The sequence below is a fragment of the Rissa tridactyla genome, chromosome Z (genome assembly GCF_028500815.1).
Source record: "Rissa tridactyla isolate bRisTri1 chromosome Z, bRisTri1.patW.cur.20221130, whole genome shotgun sequence".
Lineage (NCBI taxonomy): Eukaryota > Metazoa > Chordata > Aves > Charadriiformes > Laridae > Rissa > Rissa tridactyla.
In genome coordinates, this window is record NC_071497.1 from 4,565,932 (window position 1) to 4,592,299 (window position 26,368).

A 26,368-nucleotide genomic window follows, 5' to 3' on the forward strand; every position below is an offset into this window, starting at 1 on the left:
AGCTGTCCTTAAAAGACGGAAGAAATTAATATGCCAAGCTTTTAACATTTTACCATTTGTCCTGGCTTTTAAAATTGACATTTATTAAACAATGAGACAGCCACGTTTTCTGAAATGCACGTAAAAGCATAAATAATTTTCTAAGTACCAATTGGAGGGCGAGTACAGCCCAAGATCAATAGTTTTGTAATTTTATTGATAGCGTAGCATCCCTAAGGTAGGATTCAGATGGAGTTCATTACAGCTTCTGAAAATGTCAAGTTACTTAAAAGTGATATTCCTTTTAGGCCTAAGTGCACATCAGTAAAGACTAGTATTCTTTTTATAGAAATTGTTTCATAAATCTCTTTGAATATATTTAAATACTATAGGTTTGCATTTTAATAATACACTACTTTTGTGCTTTTAAACATCTAAGGTGCCGAACAAGAATTGTAAACTGTGAAGTAACTACTATGGGAAAGATTAAGTAAAGCATTGGAGGCGGATGATTTTGACAATAAAGAGGGTGTATGTGGTGAGTGTTTAATATTTATTGCATTTAATATTACAAAGTACTATTTATTGTTTTCAGATTTAATGTTAAAAGCAAAGCCTGGAGAGCAAGCTCTGCTGTATTATGTACTTACAGGTACACCTGTGACAAAGGCTTTCTGTAATAATTGCTTGATGCATATAACACCATTTTAGTAATGGCATGCCATTTTATTTAAAGTTCGTGTGTCAGCTGTGCCTACCTTGCAAATATTTTTTTGTAATTAAATGATTTTGCGAAGAGCCATGTACATTTCAGCTCTTTGCAGTGGTTTACAAAGCATTTAAATTGTGCTCCTGGAATATATATCCTATTATCTTTGAAATTATCTGAGTTTACATCTTTTGTTCATTATAAAGGCATATGGATTGAGGGAATATTCTGAATGAATGAAGAACAAATACAGTACTGTTGAATAATCTTGTGGGGTAGATTAATCTATAGCCTCGATTTCTCTCAGGGTGGGTTGCTGTGGCAACCGCCCCAGCTCACTTTAAAATAATTTTGTAAAGCTTACTTCAAGCGCTGCACCCAGCGTGGGCCAAGTTTAAAAGCAGCCAGACATGGGAAGAAGTGTTATACTGTGTTGCTCTTACAAGATAGGGAGGTGGTGGAAGAGAGCGAGGCGTGGAGTGGAGTGGGGTTGAGCAGAACTTTAAACAGAAAATAGAAACCAAGCCGCCCCAGGGTTAAGATGCAAAGGAGGTGGATCATTTCATAGTAACCTTACTGCTTTTCAGTTTAAACGCCATTAAAAGATGTAAGCTGGCAATCTTGTTTCTCCTAAGGGAAAGATATGCTCTGCATCCACAAAAGAACAAAAACGGACTTTGATAATCATCTTCAAAGGAATGTTACCTTGAGATAATCACACTTGTAAGGGAAACAGATACTTGGATACACACTTCACTCTTTCATAAAACTTTGGAGATCTGATTTTATAATTATTACATTTTGACTGATGTCTCATTGTTTAAAACAGTGCGTGCCTCAGGTGGTGGATTAAGGAAAAAAAAAAAATTTGTCAGCAGACCTACACATGACCTGTGACCAGCAAAAAAGAGTCTATTTGAGTTTCATGCCAGAAATTTGAAAAGGGTGCATTTGTGGAGCATCAGTACAAGTACAGACACCAGAACAAAGGTTTTTCACTGTTTGAAATTATTCCAGATTTTAAAATTAAATGCAGCAAAAGAGAGAAAAAAACCCTGAACACTTCAAAAGATACTGCATAAATTCGTGCCTTATCTAACCCTGAGATGAGTGATAAAGCGTAACCCCTCCCCTTATATGTGTTTGTCCATCTAGCATCTGAACCCTACTTTAAAAATTGAGGTGTCCTTTACATGGATTTGATGAATTGTACTCATGACAAAAACTTGGCATGGCTTTAAGGTGCTCCAGTATGTGAAGGTCACAACTATTTAAAGATTAGGCCACAAGTGCCCACACAGAGGTGTAGTAGATGTGCTAAGCTGCTGTATACTTTTATTTTCTGAAATACTTGCCTACTGTAATAATTGCTTTCAAGGTATGACGGTGCTCGTGTTCTGTCTTGCCAGTTGAAGGGCTGCATTACCAACTAGCCAGAAACCTGATAACTTATATATCCTGTACAAAATAAAGCAGATGATAACAGTCATTTTCAATTAGAGCACAAAAGTGTGAAGTCTTAATGCAGTTTTTTTTATTTTTGACACTAAGAAAACATGAATATTGCTGGATAGGAGTGTGCCATGCCGGGAGGCCAAAATTGTCTGCAGAAGGGGCATAGCAAGGGTACAACCCATGTAACTGTTCTGTATTTTTTTCCTGCTGTGCTTCATGCCAAACCTGAGGCTAAGAAAGTGTTTCTTCCCCAGCGTTACTCAGGCTCCGCTGCTGACACTGCCGAGCATATGTGCCTCTCGCCACCGTATGCGGTGTGCTTGGCTCGTGTCTGGCTGCCTGGTGGCTCTGGGCACATCAGTATCACTGCTATTGTTGTTTTTCTGGGTGCATTTATAGCACGTTAACTGTCTGTCCATGGAGAGTTGTCCACTCCGTATCTAAATTGCACCAAGACAGCGTAGGGCACAATGAGACCCACAGGCACTGAAGGATATTCCCTGGGGATCTGCAATTGCAGGGTGCTTGCTAGAGCTGCCTTAGCTTCATTTTTGCTCTGACCATACTTTGAGCATCCATGTTTTAAGAAGTACTGTTGAATTGAAAAGGCATTTATTCACTGTCGAATACAGAACTTCGGAAGTAGGTCAGTGGCCCAATGAGATGTTTATAAGGGAAAAGACTGCGAGACCAAGGACTTGTATTAAAATAAACCAAATTTGTCACTGTTGTTTGAATTCAGTCGTCTGGTTTTATCATGCGTGCTGTTCCTATTTCCAGTACCTTAATCTATTATAAAAATAATGGTCTGTGCATTTATAAACTCCCCTGCTGCTCTCAAAGGATCGTAAAAGTTGTCTATCTACATAGAAATTAAAGCAAGTCTCTGCAAACTCTGTTTTACTCACAAATTATTGCACGCGCTTAATTTGGATTCAAGCTTTCATACAGTACAGTCCTTTCACTCCGAATTTAAAAGCAAATGAACCTATTTAAAAAAAAAAAAAAAAGGAAAAAGGAAAAGTCCTGTCCATTTACACAGAATGCTGCATTTCTGTGGGCAAGCCTGACAAGAGACCGCCGCCGGCGGTGACAGGGACCCGAGCGGGATGTCATCCCTCCATCGTTCCTCCCCAAACTTTGCCCTCGGGATGGCTCCCGCCCCGCCGAGCCGGGATGAGTTTGGGAAGTTGGGCTGCACAGAAGGAGCCCGGCGAGGGGTGCCGCAGGTCTGCGGGGGGGAGTTTGTGGTGACAGGGACGATGGGCGCGGAGGGGGTTGCGGTGACAAGGACGGTGGCCGCGGGGCTGCTGCCCCTCCCGAGCTCCGCGCCCTCCCCTGGCCCCAAACCGCTCCGGGAGGTGTCGGAGCGCAGCGCGAGGCGGGTGGGCGCCGGCGTGTCAGGGTGGCGACAGGCGGGGACATTTCGGAGCCCCCGCAGCTTGCCCCGGGCTGCCGGATCCTGCCAGCCCTCGCAGCGATCCTGCTGCACCTCGCCGGTAGGGCAGGGTTTGGTGTGGGGGTGAAATACGCACCGGGTCGCCGTGTTGTCTTGGCTCGGTATAATAAAGGATTGTCATTAGGTTTGCGTGTGGCATATGCCATTACCCCCACCGTAAAACTAAAATTAGCAAAATGTCAGGAATGGAAAGATTGATTCACCCAAGATGCAATTATCATTTAAAAAGTGCTTGATTGAGGTGCTGATGTTCAGTGATTTATTCTGCATACCATATACATAATTAAAGTAGTGTAGTGGAGTAATTTATCAATCTAGTTTAGACTAGAGGGGCAAGGAAGGGAGCTGCTGCCGCTGCTGCTGCTCTATGTTTGTTTTATTAAAACGCTTTCGGGATCTGATCCCGCCCCCTTTTTGCAAGAGTGAAACTGATTATTTCTCCAGCTCGGGAGGAGAGAGTCATTCGTTTCGGATTGTGGGAGAGAGAGAGAGAGGAGAGAGAGAGAGAGACGGGGAAGGAGAAGAAAAGAGAGGCAGTGGGAGCGAAGCAGAGAAGGACACCTCATCAGGCGTGTAGTTTGAATCCCTTCCTCGCCTCCCCCTTCCCCTCCCGATGTTACAAAGGCTGTGAGCTGCTCGCCTTTTCCCATTCGCCTGCTGTCACTTCCTTCCTGGACGCTTTCAGGACGAGTCCGGTTACTTTTAATCCGACCAGCAGCTCAGCCACTTTCTCCTCCTCCACGCTGCACACACGCACACACACACACACACACACCAGACATCTTCTGGCTGCTTATTGGATTGACTTTGAAGGTTGTGTGTGTGATTCAAGGAGGCTGCATGTTGAACCAGGTGGTGAATATTTAAGGCTGGAAGAAGTAAAGGGATTTTTTCTTTTTCCTATGAAAGGAAAATATCTCAAGGACTAGTCTGATCATCCAAACAGCTAAATGTTTATAATGTAAGTACATGTGAAATTCAGCATCGGAATAAAATATAGTGGGCATGGTATGAAAGCCCAGTGTACATTTCCTATTGCGTTTAAAGAATGCATCGGTCATTGTATGTGGACTGGGATTGAGGTTGCTTGCAGACTTTTTAAGTGTACAATTGCACTGTCAATTGCTTAAAAGTAACTTTTTAGACAAGTAACATAGTTAAATCACTGTCTAGTAAATTACTGCAGACTTGTCTCTGTCAGTGTCATAAGCGTTTAAACTTTGATGAAGTTAGTTTATATCATTTGTGTGCTTGATATTGTGGAGTGTTCGAAGCTTGTTTGATTTGAATAGTTCACCAAATGCTATGACCTTGTAGTGCTTGCACCCTGATTTATCAGACTAAGGAAACAATCCAGTTTGAGTGAAATGCCCTTAAACTTCATTGTATGAAGAACATTGTATGACGGCTCTTCAGTTCTGGAGTTTAGGTAATGCATGCTTGCAAGTGTTTAACTTTGTGCATCTTTCATTTGAATACTTAGGTTTGAGATGGAAAGACTCCCCTGCATTGATGTGGGAATTTAAGTCATGGGCTGCAAACCTCTTTTGGAATAGTATACCTTGATCTTTACATAGTACTTTGAGTAATCTTTACATTCTTTTAGTACAAGGGAGTAGAGCTGATCAGTCTTACAAAACTGGCTGGTTTAGCAGCAGTACAGTTACTTACAGGCTAAGATAAAGTTTAATGTAAATGAGAGACTTGTAAGACTATTGGTGCATTATGTAACTGTAATACTTAGGGTTTCCCATAAAACTTAGTGTGACCTTCTGTCAGCCTGAAAAGCAAAACAAGTATAAAGACGAATTAATAATTTCTTTTCTAAAAAAAAAAAAAAAAAGGCAGCACAATGCAAAACAAAACTTAAGTGAATCATTGTGGGAACCTAAGCATTGTCTTTCACAGAAGAGTTCTATTTTCTTTATTGTATATAATAATTATTACTAGCAAATACCTGTATCCTGAAATTAAATACTGTAATACACAATTTAAGACTAAAGATTTAAGAGAATTAAGCAGAGAAAGGCACTTTGCCAGTATTTTACTGGTGATCAGAAAATAATTGTCTTGACACAAAATGCATTTTCCTAACACTTATCTGACAATCTGCTTAATGGCAAATGTCCTAGTTTCATATCTTTACTTTAAAAGAACTATAAGATGGATGATAAACCAATTATAGTAGATGCAAATGTGACTAGATTTCTTTTATTGGCACTTGCCCGGGTATTGTGGTTGAAGAGTAAAGATGTTTATATGGGGTATAATAACTCTAATCCCTAGAGGCTTGGCAGGGCATGGAAATATAACCACCTGTGAACCAGTTCTAACCTCTGTATTACATACATGCTGATTTCCAGTTCAAACGCTCAGGCAAATGGCCACTTAGTGGATTTGTTATTTTGTGAACTATTTTTGTTACATGATTTAGGTACCTAAAATCAAAAATCCCACAAGACTTTCTTGTGTTATCAGTTTTGTTAAAAAACCTGTTATATTATTCTTTCTGTATTAATGAATACATAATTCATGTGGAGTCTAATACTGAAGTCTCTGCTCACACTTAAGTCCCTTTGGAAGTAATGGAGAAATTCTTTGAGGAAGAACTTAGGAGAATGGTCCTGAATTCAGGGTGTTTATGTTCCTTGTAGTACACATCCTTTTATTTTATAAACTTGCTGTTTATATATATTTTTACTAATATGTCCTACATAGCTAGGATGAGAAGAAAATTCTGCGACCTGTACATGAAAGCCTTCTTTCATGCAAACACTACTTACACGACTAGTCCCACTGACAATGCTGAAACTACTTGGGTGAAAATGAACAAGTCACAGGAAAAAAGATTTACAGGATCAGGCCCCTAGGAGACCTAAACCTCTTGCCTGTCCCCTAGCTCTCTTAGGACAGAGATATAAAGAATGTAAATTTCGATGTCCTATAAATGAATGCAGGAATCAGATACGTCTGTATCCTCTTAAGATTACTTGACCAAGAAAAAATGAAATTTAGGCTTAAGAGCCTTATAGAAGTTGGTACTAAATGATGAATAGAGTGTGAGATTAAGTCTTTTAGAGTTATGTTCCTGAGCTGCTAGTTTTGGAGCGTCCTAAGAAAATTAATACAAATACTTTCTTACTGTGAATTTTCTTTCAATGTAGGATCAGACGATTTTTCTTTTTTTTTTTTATAAACACTCTTAATTTGTGTACCTGCAACATATATATTCAAAACTAGAGAGATGCCTCTCTTAAATGGTTTTATTTTTTGAAACATCTAAAATATTATAGACAAAGAGAAATGAAGCTTTCTGAACCTTCTTCCAAAAGTTTACCTCTGAAAGATTTTGATAGCTCACTATTTAGTAGATAAATACAACTACATAGAAACTTAGGAACTAAGCAGGAGTTGTGAATAAAATACTTCTGCCAACTTCATTTCTTTTAATTTCACTTTTTTCTGTAACAGGTTAATTTATTGTTCACCAGAATAGTTCAGGTCAGTCTTCAAAGACAGCTAAGTATATTTATACGTCTCATTGAGCAAGAAGTCATTAACTGCTGTTAGGTGCTTGAAAGAATAAGTATTTGGTTTTTGATATGTAGACTCCATTTTTACCTGTTGGACATCATTATTCTAAATTATGTGATAATTCATCCAAAAATCAAGTAAGGTGTAGCAGTATTCTTTTGAAAACACTGATTTTGAAGATGAACATAAATAAGGTGCTATATAATTTCAAGTTTATGGTCTCTGCTTCAGCATTTTGAAAAATAACCAAAGCAGTTATATTTGTGATGTACTTTAAGATTTTTAAATTTTTCTATATGATAATCAGCAGAGAGATTTTGCTACGTCCTCATTTAGGGTCTATAGCGACTTAGGTATAAAATACCAAAAAAATTATATATGTAATTCCGAGCAGCTAGAAAACTTCAAACTTAAGAGTAGGGTTAGTATCCTGGTATTTGAAAAAGATGAAGATACAGTTTTGTATGTTATTTCAGAAACAAAATGGGCTTAAAAGAACTCTGGTCAGCAGACACAACTGGTGGTGCAAGTGAAAAATTGAAAAAATTAAGTTTTTGATTTTCTGTTTTTAAAAGGAATTATTTGGGTCCTCTGACCAGCTTTAAGGTAGTTTTCTCAGAACTAACCGTCAATGTTGCGTGTGGAACAGGTTATTAAAAGCTAGTGTCTTCAGTCCTCCACTTTAATCTCACTGTCTCATTGACTGCAGTGCAGTAGAGCTTGTCTATTCACTAGGATCTGTCATCTTTAGGAAATCAGACCAGCTTATAGAAGCGATTCACAAAACCAACAGTGACAACAAAGTCTTATGTGCCTTACAAAAGAAGGATTAGGCAGTTCACATGTCATTTTGATTGGGCAGAGATAAAAGCTGATTGCTGCAGCATGGCAAGGCACACTTCAATTTCAATTGATTATTTTTTAAGACAACTATAACTCTGTTGTTTAGTCATTGTTAAATGCAATTTGAAGGAAGGAAACTCAGTTTTACATTACTGGTTTCGTGTGACTTTGTGATAAAAGGTAGAGCCACTTGTAGCATTCTTATACAAATTTTTAAAATACCTGTTTAATTCACTGCTTTTGGGAAATATATTTAAAATGTAGCAGATTATTGTCCTTGGTTTTTTTAAAAACATTTTTGTCTAGATGATATCCTCTAATAGCAATTAAAAGTTCTTAAAAGTGCCTAGGACTATACTAAATTCACTGCATTTACCCTGTTAAGAGCTTATGTGCAGAGGAGAGTGCATAAAATGTGTCAGGGCTTTGCAGATTTATCAAAAAGTATAATCTTGAGGAACAAGTAAGTCATCTTAGTTTACCTCTATTCTTTTATTTTTAAAAATGTAATTTGATGTAAAACTATACTTTGTGTTGCATATGTGAACATAGAAGTCTGGTTTGAAAATAGGAAATTAAATTTTGTCCCTATATTATTAAATATGTCATTAAGCAGTGAAAATAGAGTTTCGGCTATTAGCATAATTTAGTTATAATGTACAGCCCTTAAGATTTGGAAGTATGAAACTTTGAAGCTGATAACTTCTATGCTAATTTCTTACCATTTTTCAAAAGAAGTCGTCTTTTTTTTTTTACCCAACTGATGCCTCCTAGTGTTTCACATAATAAAACACTAATGAGTCAACCATAAATGTAAACATAGTTTTTTTCATTGTCTTCATCTTATGTGATACATAAAATTAATATTTATGTATTTAATTTTGTGTGTGTTATTATAATCAGACAGGAAACGCCTGTTAATTCAGATGTTTCATCTTAATGGACACTGAAAGCACATTTTGATTTTCTTTTATACTAGCTTTGCCTAGCTGTATTTTGAAGAGTTTATGTTATATATATATAAAAGTACATTTTCTTTTCCTGCTTTTGTTTCCTATGTGCATTACACTGACTTCTCAACAGGGTATTAAAAGGCTAAATTGGGAATTTTTAAAATTTTAGTAGGATAATGTTTCAAAAAGTAAGCCCTTGGAAATAGGCAATAAAGGCAGTTCTAGAAATGTTTGAAATATCCTGAAATACCTCATGGCCAAATAAGATGAAAAAGATTAGCCTGAGATGTGCTTGCTGATTACAGTCTTTAAAGAATAGTTATCCCATTTTATAATTGTTCCAGGTTATTTTACTGCTGTATAAGCAAGAAAACTGTATTAGAACAGTTTTCAAATGCGCAAAATGTGCACCTTACACTTTTGATTTTAAATGTGGATGATCAGTACTTTTGAAAAGGAATTCATGTGCGTTAAAATCCTGAAACGGAGCTTGGAGTGGTAAAGACTGAAATATAGTGTCCTTTTCTTAGAAGTTCAGTCTGGCCATGTAACTCCTGAATACCTGAAAAAGCATTCAGTTATATTAGATATATATCATACAACAGTAGAATATTTTATTTTTTTGATGGGAGGGTGTAATTTTCAAAAAATTACCTAGCATCAGTGTGACAAAAGAAAACTTATGGGCCCCAGCTGGATAGTTGAACTGACAGGTACGGTCTTACAACGATAAAGAAGCAGCCAAGGTTGAGTGCACTTTTGCACATTTTAATGTCACACAGTTTTATGTAAAGTATTGAGATCAGTTTAATGATGACATTGGAAATATAGCCTATTATTCCAAGACTTTCAAGAAAAGCAGTGGAATTCCTAGATACTTGTTCTACTAAGGAAATTTTAAAGATAAATGAAATTATTTTGCAATTAAAAAATTATAAGTTTACCAGTTAATATGGGTGATAAAGATTTGGTACATATGGTAAATTTAGGTACCTGCTTACAGATGAAATAATTGTTTCCTACTGAATACAGAGTTAAAGCTATATATCCAGATCTCAGTCATGGGATTTAGTGTTTGGTTTTAGTATATATAAAAAACGCAGGTTTTAGGTTTGTGTTCCGCCATCAGCCCTGTTAGTATCACATTTTTCTCGCCTTCATTTTGAACTGCAAAGAGACCTTTCCGAGATCTGCCATTTCTTTAAGCCACTAAACATCGGATAATATCCTAGCCTTTAAACTTCCTTGCATCTTGAAAGTATTTCAAAGTATGTAAATGGCATCTGTTATTCTGCCAGGAAAGCTAACATGCAAAAGTGATATAGTTACATTGCTCCTTCCCTTGCAAAGAGAAAGTAAATTTGGAAGAGAAATAGAGGGAAGCATAGAGAAAAAAAAAATGTTTAAGGCAGTTCAAGTGTAGGACTATTACTCTGAAGCACAGCTAAACAGAACTGCACTGAGCATTCTTCCCCCCGCCCCCGGCTTTTTTTTTAACAACTAAATACTTTTAGATTGCAGAAATATGTCCTAGGAAATTCTAGAACATTATCTGACTTATTTAGAAATAGGCCTGGATAAATTATCTGATAATTGTTTATTTTAATATTGTATGGAATATGCTCTCGTGCAAGGTGGATTCAGTGATGACACCGGTGAGGTCTGTAGCCTGGGCCCCTTTTGTAATTCCCTGAACAGGTGACTTGTCAGTCACCTGCTTCAGCAGGGCAGAGGTACTTATCTCTGCCTTCTGCCACCTTCTCTGACATTGCAGGGCTGCAAGAGTTTGAGCGGAGAGAGCTTCAGAGATCCTGGCCAATCTAGCAGGTCCTGGAAAGTCAGTATCTGCTGCCTCCATTTAATTTAACCATAAGGCAGCCCACAGATTAGGGATGGAATGGAACAGATGGCATAAAGCTCCTCTGCCTCCATTTCCCAGGTTATAAAGCACTGCTGATGTGAAACTTGGAATCCAACCTAACAGGTCTTCTCTGCCTCTTATTTCTTCAACTGTATAACTGATTTAATGAAGTTTATAATGAAAATTATTATTAACCAAATGTCAATGCAGGGATCCACCTTAGACATTACTAGCTTTTATCTCTCGTCCTGTTATCACAAAATGTACAGTTAAGTAAACTGAATTAGAAATAACATTATTTCTGTTTGCTTTTATAGATACAGGATGCGTGCCATTTGTGGAAACCATGCTCAGTTAAATTTCACTATTTACTTTTAAGTAGTCAATCAATAGCCGCTAGCAAAGTATGTACAAAGGACAAGGAGGGAGGATTGTGAAAATAAAACACAACTGCAAAAGTAAACATAATGCAGAACATTGTTCACGTGAAACACTACATTTAGTAATATAAAGAAGTAACACAGTAGCTATTTATTTGATTTCTAGTAAATTCTTCCTCCTACTGACAAATACATTGTGATATGATATTATATTTGAAATAATGGTGCATTATTTTAATCAAAAATCTTAGCTATTGTCAGATCATTACAGAAATTAAAATGTTCCAGAACGTATCCACCAGTGTAAAAAGCTAGACTATGGCACTTTTAATTTAAAAATTCCATACGGACTTCTCAGTGGAGATTTGTTTTAAATCATTTCATTGGAGTTGGGTGGAAAAGCTGTCTCTAAAGATGGGGGAGTGCTGTGGAGAAATGACAGGACACCAAGGTTCTGTGACCGTCCTGTAGTGCTGGCCCATGCGTCCCCTTCAGCCTGGCATTTTAGCTTCAGACTTGTGCTGCCAGGAACTCGGCTCTGGTTGCTGTAACCCTTGGGAGCGCCTGGGCAGTTTGTAGAGAAATTTTGAGGATATTCTGTGAAACCAGCAGGAGACAGTATGTCCTCTGCTCTTCTGCTCAGGCCTGCTTTATTTCTGTCCATCTGTGTCCTGGGTGTTGCTTCTGCCTGTACGGAGTATGAGAAGTGGGAGAAACAGCAAAAAGGGAGGAAGGCTTTTAGGAGGGTTAGGAGGAATGTTTAGGAGGAATGGAGGAGAGTGGACAATACATGGTAGTCGAACATAAAACCGTAATCTTGCAGAGGTTTTTCAAATTTCCTACCGAAGTGTGTAGAATTTGGCTTGCTATGATTAATTCTTAATTCTTGCAGTTGTAGGGCAGCAGTCTTAACAAAATAGTAACAAAGATAGTCTGAATGTGTTCTATACCTATAAGGAACTGATCTTTGAAGCAGTATTTTATGAGAAGCTGTTTGCCCACAGAATCCTGGACAAGTGGCCAGTTTTTCCTTTATCTTGCTTATGTGTACAAGATGCAGACAAGGAATTGATAAAGCAGCCAAATGAGGAAAAAACGAGCTTATTACCCCACTGCAATATATGAAATAAGTGTGAAACTGCACACTTACCAAACTTCTACTTGACACATTTTTAATGTCAGAATATTGAGCCAGGGAATGCATCCTTATAGTGGCATACAAAATGTACAGCTTTATCCAAAACACACATACATAAATTTTAGAGATCAGAAATATGACCAGAAATGTTAGTAAAAGCCTATGGACTGGTAGGCTCATTTTAAAATAAATAGGATGAAGCAGAATTTCATGAACGTTCTTGGGAGCACACATTGAAAAAAATGTAACCTAGGCTTGTTGGATTACTAGGACTCTTATTTATGTGATGTGCTGTTAGCAATTGGAAGTAATTTAAAATTACATACTAAAATGTATATTAATTGGAAAATAATATTCCAGGTTTTTTCTTAAAAAGAAGTATGATGGAATGATTGACAAGCTACCTAATTAAAGCAGAACTGCCCTTAATTACTCGTACAAAAAAGGATAATGCGTACCTATATCCTTGATAGGTAGAAATCTGCATATCTTCACTGGGATAACAATAGGATTTGGCATTTTTGTTTTATTGGTGGTGCAGCAATAGAAAAGCTTATGCATAGGACAGAAACAGAACAATATTCTTCTACATTTCCTATAATATTCTTGTCATACAAGTTGAAAATTAGACTAATATTTATGTGTTTTTTCCAAAACTTTATATTGACAAAGCAAAATGAGAATCTATCTTAAGTACAAGTTCCAGTACTGAAATCCCCATCCAGAACATTACATTTAGTTCAGTTATGCTTCCAGTAGTTGTTCTTACGAGCTCAGTATTACGTTCTGTGGTGATCAGCAGAATTGTCATCTTTAAGGCAACCTAACTGAGTGCTATCTTTTCTGGAATTCCATGTTTTTAAAAAATTGTATTAGGGATAAGATGCGGCGGTGATAGGCATAATGCAAAGAAAGCAATAGAAGAAGTGGTATTTTTGCATGGCATTTTGATGCTATAAGGAATGTTTTTTTTTCCCCTACTTCTAATCCTGTAGAAAAATATGTAATTGAGAGCACCATGATTTCTCAATGAAGGCAGAGTGTGTTCTTTATTGAACTTATTTTTTTTCTTTTTTTTTGTCACTTAATAACAATATGAAACAATATCTGATGCAGGAGAGAGGCGTGAAACCAAAGAAAGATATTCTGGTCTGTTTTGAAGAGCCGTACTTGTCATTTATCTGGACAAGTGGTGATTTTCTGGTGCTGCCTTCTGTTACAAGTCGCTAAATGTCGTCTGTAAAGCAGTAGCACTATGTTCTACCACATTTTTCTGTATAAGATTAAAGGCAAACCTGTCGTGAGACCATCACTACTTTGACTACCCCAAACAGGACATGGAATAGCACTTCTACAGATTTCTGGTAAAAAGTAATTTTAAGGATGGTCAGGAAGAATGTATTTGTTCTCTCCTTTCGGTCTACTGTTTTCCAGATGTGATTGGAAAGAGGAAGCTGTTCCACTAATGGATCAGAAGATTGTTCTGTGATTTAAACATCATCCTGAAAATGCAGCTTCCATGTTCGATAGATATAAGTTCAAAATACAACATATTTATGTCAAAAAGGCCTCTTTAAAATCACAAGGAATCTACAGACATATAGTTTTGTGAGATTCTCCTGCTGATACTTGCGTAAAAAAGAACCATCAGTGTTCTATTTTCATATGTTGATGTAAATGCTAATCTTAAATTCAGAACAGTTAAATAAATACCCACTATCGTGTATGTTCACAGAGCATGCTTTGAAGATTAAAATATAGATTTTCTACTGAAAAAGTGAACATACAACACATTCAGTTCCGAAGTGTCCTCCAAATTTTAAAAAAGTTTCTTGAATATAATAGTCCCCAGCACCGCATGCAATCCATTGGTGATGACTTTGAAGACCAGGGAGTGGAATCCTTCAACATGAATTCCAAAACTTAAAGGGGGAATTTTAAAAATACATTGTGTATCTTTAACATACAATTCACTGATCATCATCCCTAAAAAAATACACACCTTTATTTGAGGCAAAAGATGCCTGATAAAAAAGTCTGCAAATAAAGTGCAGAACAGTCCGATGCATACAATAGAAGAAAGGGATTCAGAACCCCTGAATGTAATTTTAAATGCCGCTGCAAACTCTCTCTGTGCACGTCTGTTATGTTTAAGTTCTCCAAGGGCAAAACACAGATATAAATTGGTAACTTCACTGAGATGCTGTAAAAGCTAAAATCTATTCAGCATGCCAGAATGTATCCACATAATTAGAAAGGACTTGGGGCAACACGAAAAAGGGGAATTTAGGTTTTACTTTGCTGTGTCCTGTTGTCTACTGGAATGCACATCCCCAAATTAAGTCTATAAATTCTTTATAAGCACTGGTTTAAGTTTTATAGCAGAAATTCAGGATTTGAGAACACTGATTTGAAATAATTCCTACCCTTAATTTAGAGCAGTTCACAGAAAAGACAATTCGCTCTTTCTGGAAAGGTTCTTAATCAGTTGGCTATAGAATATTCTGGGAGAAAGCTACTCTCAGTTTCCAAATGTGAGGCCATCCCATTTTTGTATAGATAATTAAATATTCATCAAATGAAGGGCTGTAATTGAGTCATGTTTCACTGGAATGCCATAGTTCCTTAGCTATTGAGTTGGTTTCTTGTGCTCTTTTATCTCTCTTACTCAAAAATACAAGCCTTTCTGTGTTTCTCGTCTCTAGTATAGCTTAAAACTACTTTAAACAACGAGTTCTATGCCATCTTTCCTATTCATTGTCTGAAAAGTTTGCTTTTACTTTATAAAATACAGTGTATAAGAAGAAAGTGCCTTTTGTTTTATCTTTAAGTTTACAAGTATATTCATCTAAATATGTGAAACTAGATCTTTTATAAATACCTCTGTGTCGGTTTCTTGTAATTTTTAGTGGCCTCATTCTTTCATTTTAGTTTGTTTCTTGAACTGAGACATACCATGCCTAGCAAAGCTCTGAAATCTAGGATAGGAGTTAGAAACATGAAGAGGTGTTTGAATATGAGGACAACGAGGCACGCTGTAAATGAGTAATGGATTGATTATAGGTTGGTTGAGACAGGAAGTACAGCTTCAGGGTGCGATAAATTGCTCAGGCTACCTAAGACTGTTTAATAAGCCTTTATGAGAACAAATAGTTCAAAACCAGCCATTATGTATATGTTCTCAGTCATCTTCAGCAGAGCTTGGGTGGTCCTTTAGGAAAGACCTTGTGGCCTAGCACGCAGGCCTCTTCAGCCAGTTTCTTGTACAGTTAATGTGCGTGTTGAATATGTGGGTGTGAATCCAAACCTGACTTCCTGACCACATTATTATGCTTGAATTAATGAAGAAGAATAACAACTCTGGTTAAAAAGTTGTGCTGATATTCAGCTTGACTAGTATTTACCCAAGAGCTTGAAACAGCTTATGAGTTGTGAAAATATGCTGCTTTTTTCTTTTCTTTCGACTGTAATTGGGAAATTCCTATTTCACAAATACAAAGAGAACTTACATCCACAAATAATAATATGTTTGTTTAACAGTATTTCAGATGTAATTGAATATATGAAACTACGTCCTTCGCTCATGTATTCCAGCATAACTCCACTGACTTGATGACCTACTAAAAACTGCTTTATATACAGAACTATCATTCATGCTGTTAATTAATATCCACCTCTTTTTCTCAGTTCCACTCTGACTCTTTTTCCAGACTCATTATAACAAAGGTACCATTTGAATAGAACATTTCAAAAGAAGACCTCCTTATCTTCTCTTCTGGACCACACTGCGAAGAATATGTAGAGATCTACCACTTCTTTGATCAAGAACATTATAAGCAGACTTAAGCAGTTTTCAGATTCTGTCTTGGGGTTTAAAAGTCTGTACATGTGTGGCTGCCATTCACACATCCTAAAATGAGATGGGACATGAAGGTGCATTTTACACTGTTTTAGAGCTTTCTCTGACTAGGCGAGTGTATGTCAGCTTCTGTCTTCTGGATGTTAATTGTACTATGTAATGATGTATATGAGGTTTATAAATACTGAATCATTCCATTTTTACTAATGTGATTCTGAAGTACCATCAGAATACTAGATAGTCCCTGCATATGGAATACATAACAGGCTGAGACCGCTGAGGCCTCGTGAGGCTTCCAGATGCTCTAAATATGTGACTTGAGCTGCTCGGACCATTAGGTGCTGTACTAATCTTTACTCAGCTGGCAGTCACATCTTCTTCCTAGTATGTAAGACAAAACAGTGTGTAAAACATCAGTGCAAAATTCAGAAGAGCTTTTATGTCCTTGTAATCAGAATACCGTGTTCTTTAAACAAAAAAAAATGCGCTTCAATGTCTACTTGATCTATCTTCAAGTGATTAACCAAAAGGGAAACAATGTAAGTTACTTTACACCTGAAATAAAAGATTTATTTTAGAGCAGCAGAGTTCCTGAATTCATTCCTGACCATAAGCGTGTAGTTATGCTGCTATGATGAGTCAATAGCTGTGAGTGCTTTTTAACTATTACTGAGGATCAGGTTCTCCTTTTATATGAGAATACACAGCTACTACTATTTGTGGTAGCAGTTCTGTACTGAAGACTGTAACTCATTGAACCTCTTGGGCTCTCAATCCGTGTATTCAACAGTAAAACTTGAGAGGGTACAAGCAGCAATAGCAAAGCTGACACAGTCACCGTTTGTGCTAATTTAACTTGTCGGGCTCACTAGTCCTGTAATGCTAGACTACTAGCAGATTATTTGTTTAATGTCCATTTTAGGTATAACAGTATTTTTGTCTGAAAGTAGAGCTAAGCACAGGAAGGATATTCTAGCATTTAGGATGCAGCCTGGATTTGGACAGTGTGGTTTTAACTCTTTCTTCCAGAACCTATTTTAGATAACTGTGAGGATTTCACTTTGTCGGAGCATCAATTCCCTGTCTGTAGAACGAGGATGGTATTTCCCTGAGGCAAATTCTGTGGGACCCAGACACTGTGGGAATGGTGGCCATATGAGTACCATAGGGAGTAAACAAGACAATGTAGAGTATAAATATGTAGTTGCTTTTGGAAAGTTACAGCCTAAAGCAAAGCATACAGTCTGCAACAGGCTCTTAGATAACTTCGCTTTTGTTAGAGAGCCATTTTAATTAAAGTTTAGAACTTTCTGCTTCTTTCTGTCCATTTTTCTTCTACTTCTTTAGTTGTTGTGCCAAGGTATCCATGTGTGTTTCTTCCACTGTCATCTGGCTCATTCCCAGCAGATGCACACAATCTGTTTTGCTGTCACTGACAGGGCTCAGTTTATGGAAAGAATGTGACAGAACATGCTGCTGTAGTCACTTATACAGGATTCTCTTTTCTAAAAAGTAACTGAGAATAAATTAGTTCGCTTTATTTTTTTTTATGTATTGTTCAGTCTTAGGGTTTTATCTAGGCTACTCTGCACCAGGTTAAACAGGGTATTTATTTAACATCTTAGCTTTCTTTTTAATTCCTAGTTTGTAAAATATAGATTTGCCAATAATGTATGCAGGAAATCATCACAATACATCAAGAGACCTCAGGTTCAAGTGGTGACCATTATCCTGGCCATTCTGGAATAAATGTAATATTCTTAACTCTTATTTAGAAAATATTATGGTATTTCATTAAAAATTTATATTTCAAATTATAAATATTGCTGATCATCCAGAAGTCTTAAGCATCCTGCATGCATATGAAGGATATTGTATAAGGGGGGTATCTGTTCCTTCTAGTGCAAATTACTTGTCCAGTAAGAGGCTGAGTAGAAACAAGTAGCAAAATTAAATTTGACTATTTTGGACTTGTTGTCTACAGAAAGAAACCTTTAAACACGGTTAACGTTGCCACTTGTGTTGTGGTAACAGCTACAGGTCCTAATAGAGATTAGGGTCTATAGGGCATGATGCTGTGCAAATACACATTAATGGACAGCCTCAAGGCATTAACGGTATGAACAAACAGGGCAAACAAAGAAGGTAACAGGGAAGAAAAGGTGGGTAGTTTTACTAGTAAGAATGTCTTGCAGTTCTTCTCAGTGTTCAGTGGGAAGAGTTGGTGTGTTAATTAACTTTATGGAAGGTGTCTAACCAGCATATTACTGTTTATGAGGTGATGGGGTGTTCCCATTTTGTCTTTACCAGAGGAAAATTAATCAACAGCTCTAATTTGGTAAATATAATTTGAGTTACCACTTTGTTGCTTCCTGCCTCTATCCCGATGAGGGCAGGGATGACAATAGCAAATTCCAGACTGGGCTACTAAGGTTACAGCCTAAGCTGTTAAAAAACTGTTAACATTAAATATGTATGGGCACACTAGATGTTTATTAAAGAATAGAATTTGTTTTACAAGATGATGTTGCCTGTAATCCTGTTATTTTCATCTTTAATGATCTAGCGTCTATCTTTGAATTATACTTTGTTCAGAGGGCTTGATGTCTCTGCATTCTTTTTTATCTATAGCTAAAAAAAAAATCTCCATTAATTCCCCAAATCAAAAAATTTAATGAGCTTAGTGACTTGGCTGCATTTAAAATAGCTCCATATATACATTAACCATAAACTAAATATATCTAAAGACATTTGATCAGTATTTTTAGGATGTATTTTTAAACACTGTTTCATTTGGGGGTGCCTTTATATATTTAAAACTCCGAATTCGTATTTTTGCACCTCACATAACTGCAGATTTTATGTTATTGATAGGGTATATATGTTAAAAAGGCTATCTAGAAATACGCTACAGTGGTAGACTGCCATATTAGCTAGGCTTGTGGTTTTTCTGCAAAATCACTTCCTATGATCGTGTACATATATTTATACATATGTACATATATCTATATAGCTGTGTGCTTTATATACAAATATATATGGTTTTCAAGCTATGCTTGCATGCCTCTGGGTATGCCTTATACTGTAAATAAAACTGTCAAAATGTCTCTTCACAGTTAGACCTCATAAAAATAATCAGTCCATAAACACGTGGTGCTCTTTATTCACATATATACAGTTACTATATAAAATGAGTCTTTCTCCTGTTGTTCTAGACTTCCAGTCCTGTATTATGGGTTAGAAATATAGTATTTTTTAGTATTTTTTTGTTTGTACTTCTATATTTGTTTGGGTATGGGAAAGATATATATAAGCATCTGTCCTGGGTTGAGCGACACAGGACTAATTTGTCTTCTAATGCTGGGAAAAACTCCACTTTTGGAAGATTCTAGTGTCTGAATTTGTGAAAATATTTACTTTATAGCCAGCTAGGCTATGTGGGATTCAAGGTCTCAGTGTTTTCAAGCCTTGCCAGGTGCACGGATAAGAAGGAGCGAGGCCTGGGCACTTGACCGAGGCTGGCCAACAGGATTATCTCATACCATGAACGTCATATTCTATATAAATTAGAAAGTTTGCTGTGTAGTTTCTCTCTCCCTTGATGGCGGCAGTCCAGAGAAACTCCGTGCCCTGGTCCCGGACCCCTGAGCCCTTCCTGTCCTCCTGAAGCTGCAGCCCTTGCAGTGTCTGACATTTACTGTCCCCTGCTGGGAGTGCACGGCTTCCTACTGATGTAACTGGCTGAGTATAATTCTTGTATATCTTATATTAGCATCAGGATTAATACTGGTTCTCCTTGTGTTTCCTTGCATTCCCTGATTCTCCTTTTGGGTGGGGAGGGGTCATCGCGTGATAGAATAATTGTTTAAATGACAATAAATTGTTATGAGTTTTCTCAAACCACAACAGCATCCCTAACATAACTTTTTCTTGGTTTTATAGAGAGGTTGGATTAGAAGATGACTGTAACCCCTAGTTTCTGTTACTATATTTTTAATATTATTTTTGTTACTAGACCTTTCTAGGGTTTCTGCAAATAATACTGACTTTTTTAATTAGTCCTAAGATTATTTTTGGATGGGAATCAGTAATACGTGTATCTCTAAGAGACAAATATTTTTGTTATATCATTTATCACATGTAATGTAAAAAGAAGGCTAAGAGGGAATAGAGTCCTCAAATGATTTCTTTTGCTACCTCTCTGCCTTGATTGCTAAGCTCAGTTCAACTCCAGAAATATTATTGCCATGTAGCTATTGCACTTCTAAGGCCAAGATTACAATAGCACCAGCACACCTATTAGTAAGTCAGGCAGTGACAAGTGAATGGGGTAAATTAATAGATTTATAAAAAGGTAGATTTTATATCCTGATATACGTCACAAGAATTGATACTTCCACAAACTGTCAGGAAAGAGGCCAAAGACTAAACAAAAGACTATGGAATGTAACACCTTCTTGTTATGTCAACCTGTATTTATCTTGATTTTTTTTTTTAAATGCACTTTGTTTTAAACTTAGGTAATTAATTACACTTTCTTTGTGAAAAAAAAAAAAACAAACAACCCACAACCTATAAACTGAACTGAGTTCAGCGTAGCAATATATTCCTTTTAGATCCAAATGCTAAGCACAAGAATCTCAAATCTGTTTGCCTCGTACTTCATGATCCTACTTGGAACCTGATATGGTAAAAAATATGAAATTTATACACATACAGATTGGACAAATCAGATGATAAATTTTAAAGCCGAAGACTTACATACATCTCTATTCTGTAAGTTTACCAGTTTCAGGGTCTGTTTCAGACACCAGTGCTGATCTTAGCTGTAGATGTATCACAGGTGAGAAGATGTAAAGTCAAGACTGAGGTTTTTTTTCTCATTTTATATATAGCTGATAATTTCCATCTAAAAAAAAAAAAAATCCATAAGGAAAGCTGATCAAGTGATTAGCAGAAAAACAATAGGTTGGGAGCTGCTTCTCCACAGACGCTGTTGGTTTTAGTTTACGTAGTGTAGGGCATTTAGCTTTGTATTACACTTACTTTTATCTCTATTGAATCTGGACTAGTTTTTTTCAGTCTCCCAATAAATGTTTTGGGAATAAATATTGGTAGTTAAGTGATAGTATGAAGATACTTGTGTATCTTCAGATACACAAATATATAAATAGGTCAGTAAGTCCTGTATATGCTTGCATTTTATGCTTTCTAACACTAAGAGTAACTTACAGAATTGGAAGATACCATGAAAGCGATTAGCTTGATGTATGATTATACACTGTAAAATTAAGGTAAAATCAATACTAAAAAATTACATTTTCTTGCTGTTCACAAGGTGGAACACCATGGGCTTTTTCACTTGAAAATACTTTCCAGTGCCCTGCTTCTGACATCGGAACCACCCTCCGTAGTGGTATGAAGCAGATTTTTTCCTTCTATCAGCCTGGATGTGGACCTTTCATGAGCAGAGACGACCTATTTTTGTGATGTGAGCTGGCCCCAAAAATGTATTATTCATGGAGCAAGGCTCTTCACCGGTAATGATAGCCTGGATTTCTTGGGCTTGTACTGCCCCTAGTGAAAGCGCTGTTTGTTTGGGGAATTTTTTCTTTTTAAAAATACAATTATCCTTTTTCATCTGTTTGCACCAGGATGCAGGACCAACACATTACTCAAGAAATTATCCACAATCTAAGAGAGAAGGGGACTGTCTGGTTGGCGTCAGAGTTGACCACTGACTCTTAAACGGCACACAGATTTGGCTGTGATATACAGCCATGCTCCACCTACATAACTCTCATAAGTAGAGGTTGCAGGTGTTTATACAGCGCAGGAGATACCTTACAAATGATTCATTTTGAATCCAATTACTATATTCAACAAACAAAAATGCCAGTAATTGATTCTCTGGTCAATTCTATTATGGCTTTCCATTTCTGTTACAATTTTTTCTTGGCAAAAATACAGACAGTGCTTTAATTATGAATTTATTATTTTGAAGAAAAATATCATATTTTTGAGTGTGCTTTTCATAGGATTCAGAAAAATTAACCATGTTAACTGTCTTAAGATGGCTGAGGATGAAGCAGTCCTTTGGTAGTAGCATTTCTGAGTTATCTTGAAAACGGCTCAACTGACAAAGCTATCTAATACCATATTACCATTTTTTTAAAATTGGCAATGTCATTAAGCTTTCAAATACACTGTCTCAATAACTGTTCCAATTTTTTATTTCTGTTAGCTAAAAAATGTGAAAATAAGAACAGACAGATAGCTTTGTTGTTTCCAAAGACTTATAATTCTGTTTTAGTTTGTTTGAAAACTTAACTGTTAAAATATGAAATGTAAGCAGCTGAAAATATAATGTGCATTATAGCTCTCTGGTTGTGTATAGAAAACGTCCCTTTGGTGGGATAAAATGAAACTTCGCTCTTCAGTATTTTGTAATTCTTCAATAATTCTTCAGAATTAGCAATATAAATTGCAATTCATCATATAAATCTATTTTTTTATGTTTCTATGACAATGTATTGGTAAGAGATAGAACTCCAATTCTGAAAAAAATTTAAGTGCAAGAAGACTCTTACTCAAATGGTCAGTTAAATAATTTGCATCCCAATTAAAGTCATTTCTGGACCAGACCCATTGGGCAACTCAAGCACTGAAGGATCTTGCCGTTTTTGTTGAACAAGAAGAGCCAGGGCGTTTCTGGAGCTGAGAAGAGAAACAGTTCATTACAAGAAGGTAAAGCAGATGTTTAAGAAACCTTTCGGCTTATCTCTTGGCAACAACATCACCTTCACATCTTCGATATTTGCTTAATTTTTATGGTGTATACCCATATAGGGCATGCAAGGCAAAGTATTTTTCTTCTCTTGTGCATAGAGCACACTTCCTATGAACAGAAGCTGTCTCATGGACAGAAAGATGATATATTTATATTTTTTTTAAAAAAATGCAAAGCAGCAAGCTGATCTTTCAGTCTGTATCATCAAAAAGATTTTGTCCACTACAGCTTTCAGTCAGAAGGACTGCACACAGTAGCTTCTCAGTAAATCAGGAAACATCTATGTGTGCAGCTATTTCAGCATTACATTAAGCTAATGTTTTCCTTCCCTAAGTACCACTGTTACATAATGCCACTGAAAAATCTTCACAAAACTGAAAAATACTCAAATTGTTTAAACAAACTTACCTGAGATGTCCCTTCCTTTAGAAGGCCTTTTTCTGAGTGATTAGAGTTTGCCTAGCTTTGGTCTCTTTGCCTGCCTCGGTTTGTAAAAAAAAAAAAGTGTAAGCAGATTTGTACAGTTTCTGTTCTGAATTGTTGGAGCGTGAGAAGATATGCCGTGAAAGCCATTTCTCCTCCTAAACTGGACTGATGGTACAGGCAGTTGCACTGTCATCACGGAAACTTGTACTACTATCTCATTAAGCTTCTCTTACCTTTTGTTGAAGTCTTGTTAGTCCAAGAGAAACTGTTCTACATCAGAATATTCACCAAACATGTTCGGTCAATTTCCTGACATCCTGAAGTGCCAAATTTTCACTGTCAGGTGGAGAACATTACAGAAAATGTTTGATACAAAAACCTCAGACCAGAAAGTTTCTTCCTGTTTGCATGAAGCCAAGATAAAGGTCCATGTTATGAAAGTGTAATTTTGTAGCTTTTATGTGTGAAGCTACTCTTAATGAGGTTTTGGGGACACAGTAATCTAAGTTAATTGTGTGGTTGTTTTAAGGTAAAGGAACAAATCTTTAGTAGAGGACCTGAATTCTTTTCCCAGCTTCTTCTCTAGACCAGCTGCATAACTCATAAAAGTCCATTTGAAAATTCCTCCTTTTGCTGTAAAACTTTACTAGTTACTGTAAGTCAGAACTGAAAAGTGGGGAGGGAAAACTTTATTTTATTATATATGTTATTTTATAATCAGTATACTATTTTCAGAAGCTTCTGAAAAAATAACACTTGTCATTTGAGAGCTGCAGCTGTTAGTCTGTTGAGACATAGAGGGGATGGGGCATATATTGAATTATTCATGAAGGCTACTGCTATAGTTGACAGAAGTTCATCAGCTAATTCCCCCACTCCATTCTGAACTTTCTTTCAAACTCGGTCAGGCTGTAGGGGTACAAGCTGTTACTTTTAATAGTGATGCTACTAGAAGTTTCCTATATCACTGTATATATCTGTATATATCACATAAGCTTTCTCTTTTAAGAAAGTTATTTATTGTTCATTGGGGGACGATAAGTGCTTAATTTTGAATACTTTAATTCACAGATAATGTGAATAATTTGATATGCTTTCAAGATGTAACTGTTATATAAATGTATTAGAAAATTTATGTAATGATGCTTTATTACCTTAATTCAATTTGATGAACCCAACCCCCCTGACATTTTAATTGTATACATATTTAATATTTTCATTATTTAAGAACACAAGGAGGTTTTGTGTGCAATTACTTACAATACATTTTTCAGTTTATTGGCCAATTCAACATGCACAAATGCAAGGAAATTATAGTTTGCACAAACGTGGGGAAATCAAGTACTTTATATTCCAAATGCTAAGCCTCATTTTGTCGTGCAGACTATCACATCAACGATAAAAATATTTTGTGGTTCTTCAAAGCAGTGCTGAAGTTCAAGGTTAGCTTGGCAGACACCAGAATCGTGTCATGAAGTGTGTGCTTGCGGTGGGTATTGTAGGAATGATAAATATCAAAGACTTCGTCCCAGTTTGAGCGATAAGGAGCTGTGTGCCTCTCACTCCAGGGATTCCACAAGTGTAGCTCGGTTTTCACACAGGCAGGATTGCCAGCTACCTCTACCTCTGCCTCAGCCACAGGGAAAGCACAAATCTTACCAGTGAGTATTTGTTATCTTTAGGAGATTGCTCTCTCTTTTTATATGTCACTACAGACTGATTTGGGGGATTTGAGTGCAGGGGGAAATTGTAGTGAAAATTCTGATGTCCAGTTCATTCCCCTCTCCTCTGTGGAGATTTCTGCAGTGAATGAGATTGAAAAATGTCTTTTTAGTGGTGTGCTTGATGCAGACAGTGCCCTTATTTATCCTGTGATGACCTCATAGCAGCAGCACATGCCCTCTTGATGGAGCGGATTATTGTAATTCTCTCCTAGAAAGGCTTCCAGCAGCTCAGCTCTGTCACTTGCAGCCTGTTCAGAATGCAGCGACACACTCCCGTCCTGTCTTGAGCAAATATGCTCATCCCCCTTGTACCTTAACTCATTTACTTTGCTATGAAGTAGCTGTTTGATTTTAAAGTTTGCTCTCTTAGTTTTGAAATCCTTAATGGTTTAGATCCTGGCTATTTTCAAGAACTCCTCCACAAATATCATCTTGACAGATATCACCACCCCCATAGCACATTTTAGGAATTTGAGCATCACATCTTAGGTTGGCAAGTTATGTCCTTTGCTGTGATAGGCCTTCAGTTAAGGAACTCCCCCAGGAAATCTGTCTTGAACCGTATATCCTTATCAGAAAACGTTAAAATTAAATTAAAATTTTTGGCTGCTTATTTTTTCTCCACTAGTTTTTTTTCAGCACAATTCCTATTAATACCGTATTTATTATGTTGCTTTCAATAATTCTTTTCGGAGTTGTTCTTTCAAATTTTCTTGTTTCCTTATTTGTAGAGTAACCTAAGCATGTTAGTGGTGTAGTTATTGATAGTCACTTCTTAAAGATGAGTTTCATGTTGCATGATAAGAGCACAAGCTCTTCCGTGTTAACATATACAGTATGTCAATATAATAGCTTACTAAATAGGACACATGGGCCATTATTACATTCAATATATTAAAAAAAGAGAAGTGTTTGAATCTTTATTCCTCTTCCTCACAAGGGATTATTCCTTCCTTGTTCCCACTGTGCAATCTAAGTCACTAGGCTTCAGCTGTACAAAGCCTCAGATGGAAAGCAATCCTCATCTTAGTTTGCTTGTCTTGCTCTCTGCTCGTCTTGCTATTTCTATTATAGTCCCTGTAATTACGGTGAAATGTCTACAGCTATGTTTATATTGTGCTTAATTGTCTCCATCGATGATAAAGTAAGCCTGTGTTTGAAGAAGCTTAGACTAGATGCCAAATGTTGATGGCTTCAACGAGTTCAGATGGATCCTACACTTGTGGGCATTCATAAAGTACTTTGTGCTATAAATAAG

At 36.7% G+C, this 26,368-nt stretch overlaps 1 protein-coding gene across 18 annotated transcripts in view; it reads left to right on the forward strand.

Moving 5' to 3' along the window:
- MEF2C (myocyte enhancer factor 2C) overlaps positions 1-26,368 on the forward strand; it is a 140,669-nt gene that overhangs the window by 9,464 nt on the left and 104,837 nt on the right. For 14 of the 18 annotated variants that reach the window (XM_054186952.1, XM_054186953.1, XM_054186972.1 and 11 more), the window contains one exon: positions 419-517. The gene's annotated coding sequence lies outside the window, so the exon portion shown is untranslated. Of the gene's footprint in view, positions 1-418; positions 518-3,625; positions 4,564-22,832; positions 22,918-26,368 lie in introns of those variants that run through there. The other 4 variants (XM_054186959.1, XM_054186954.1, XM_054186958.1 and 1 more) reach the window with 2 other exon arrangements.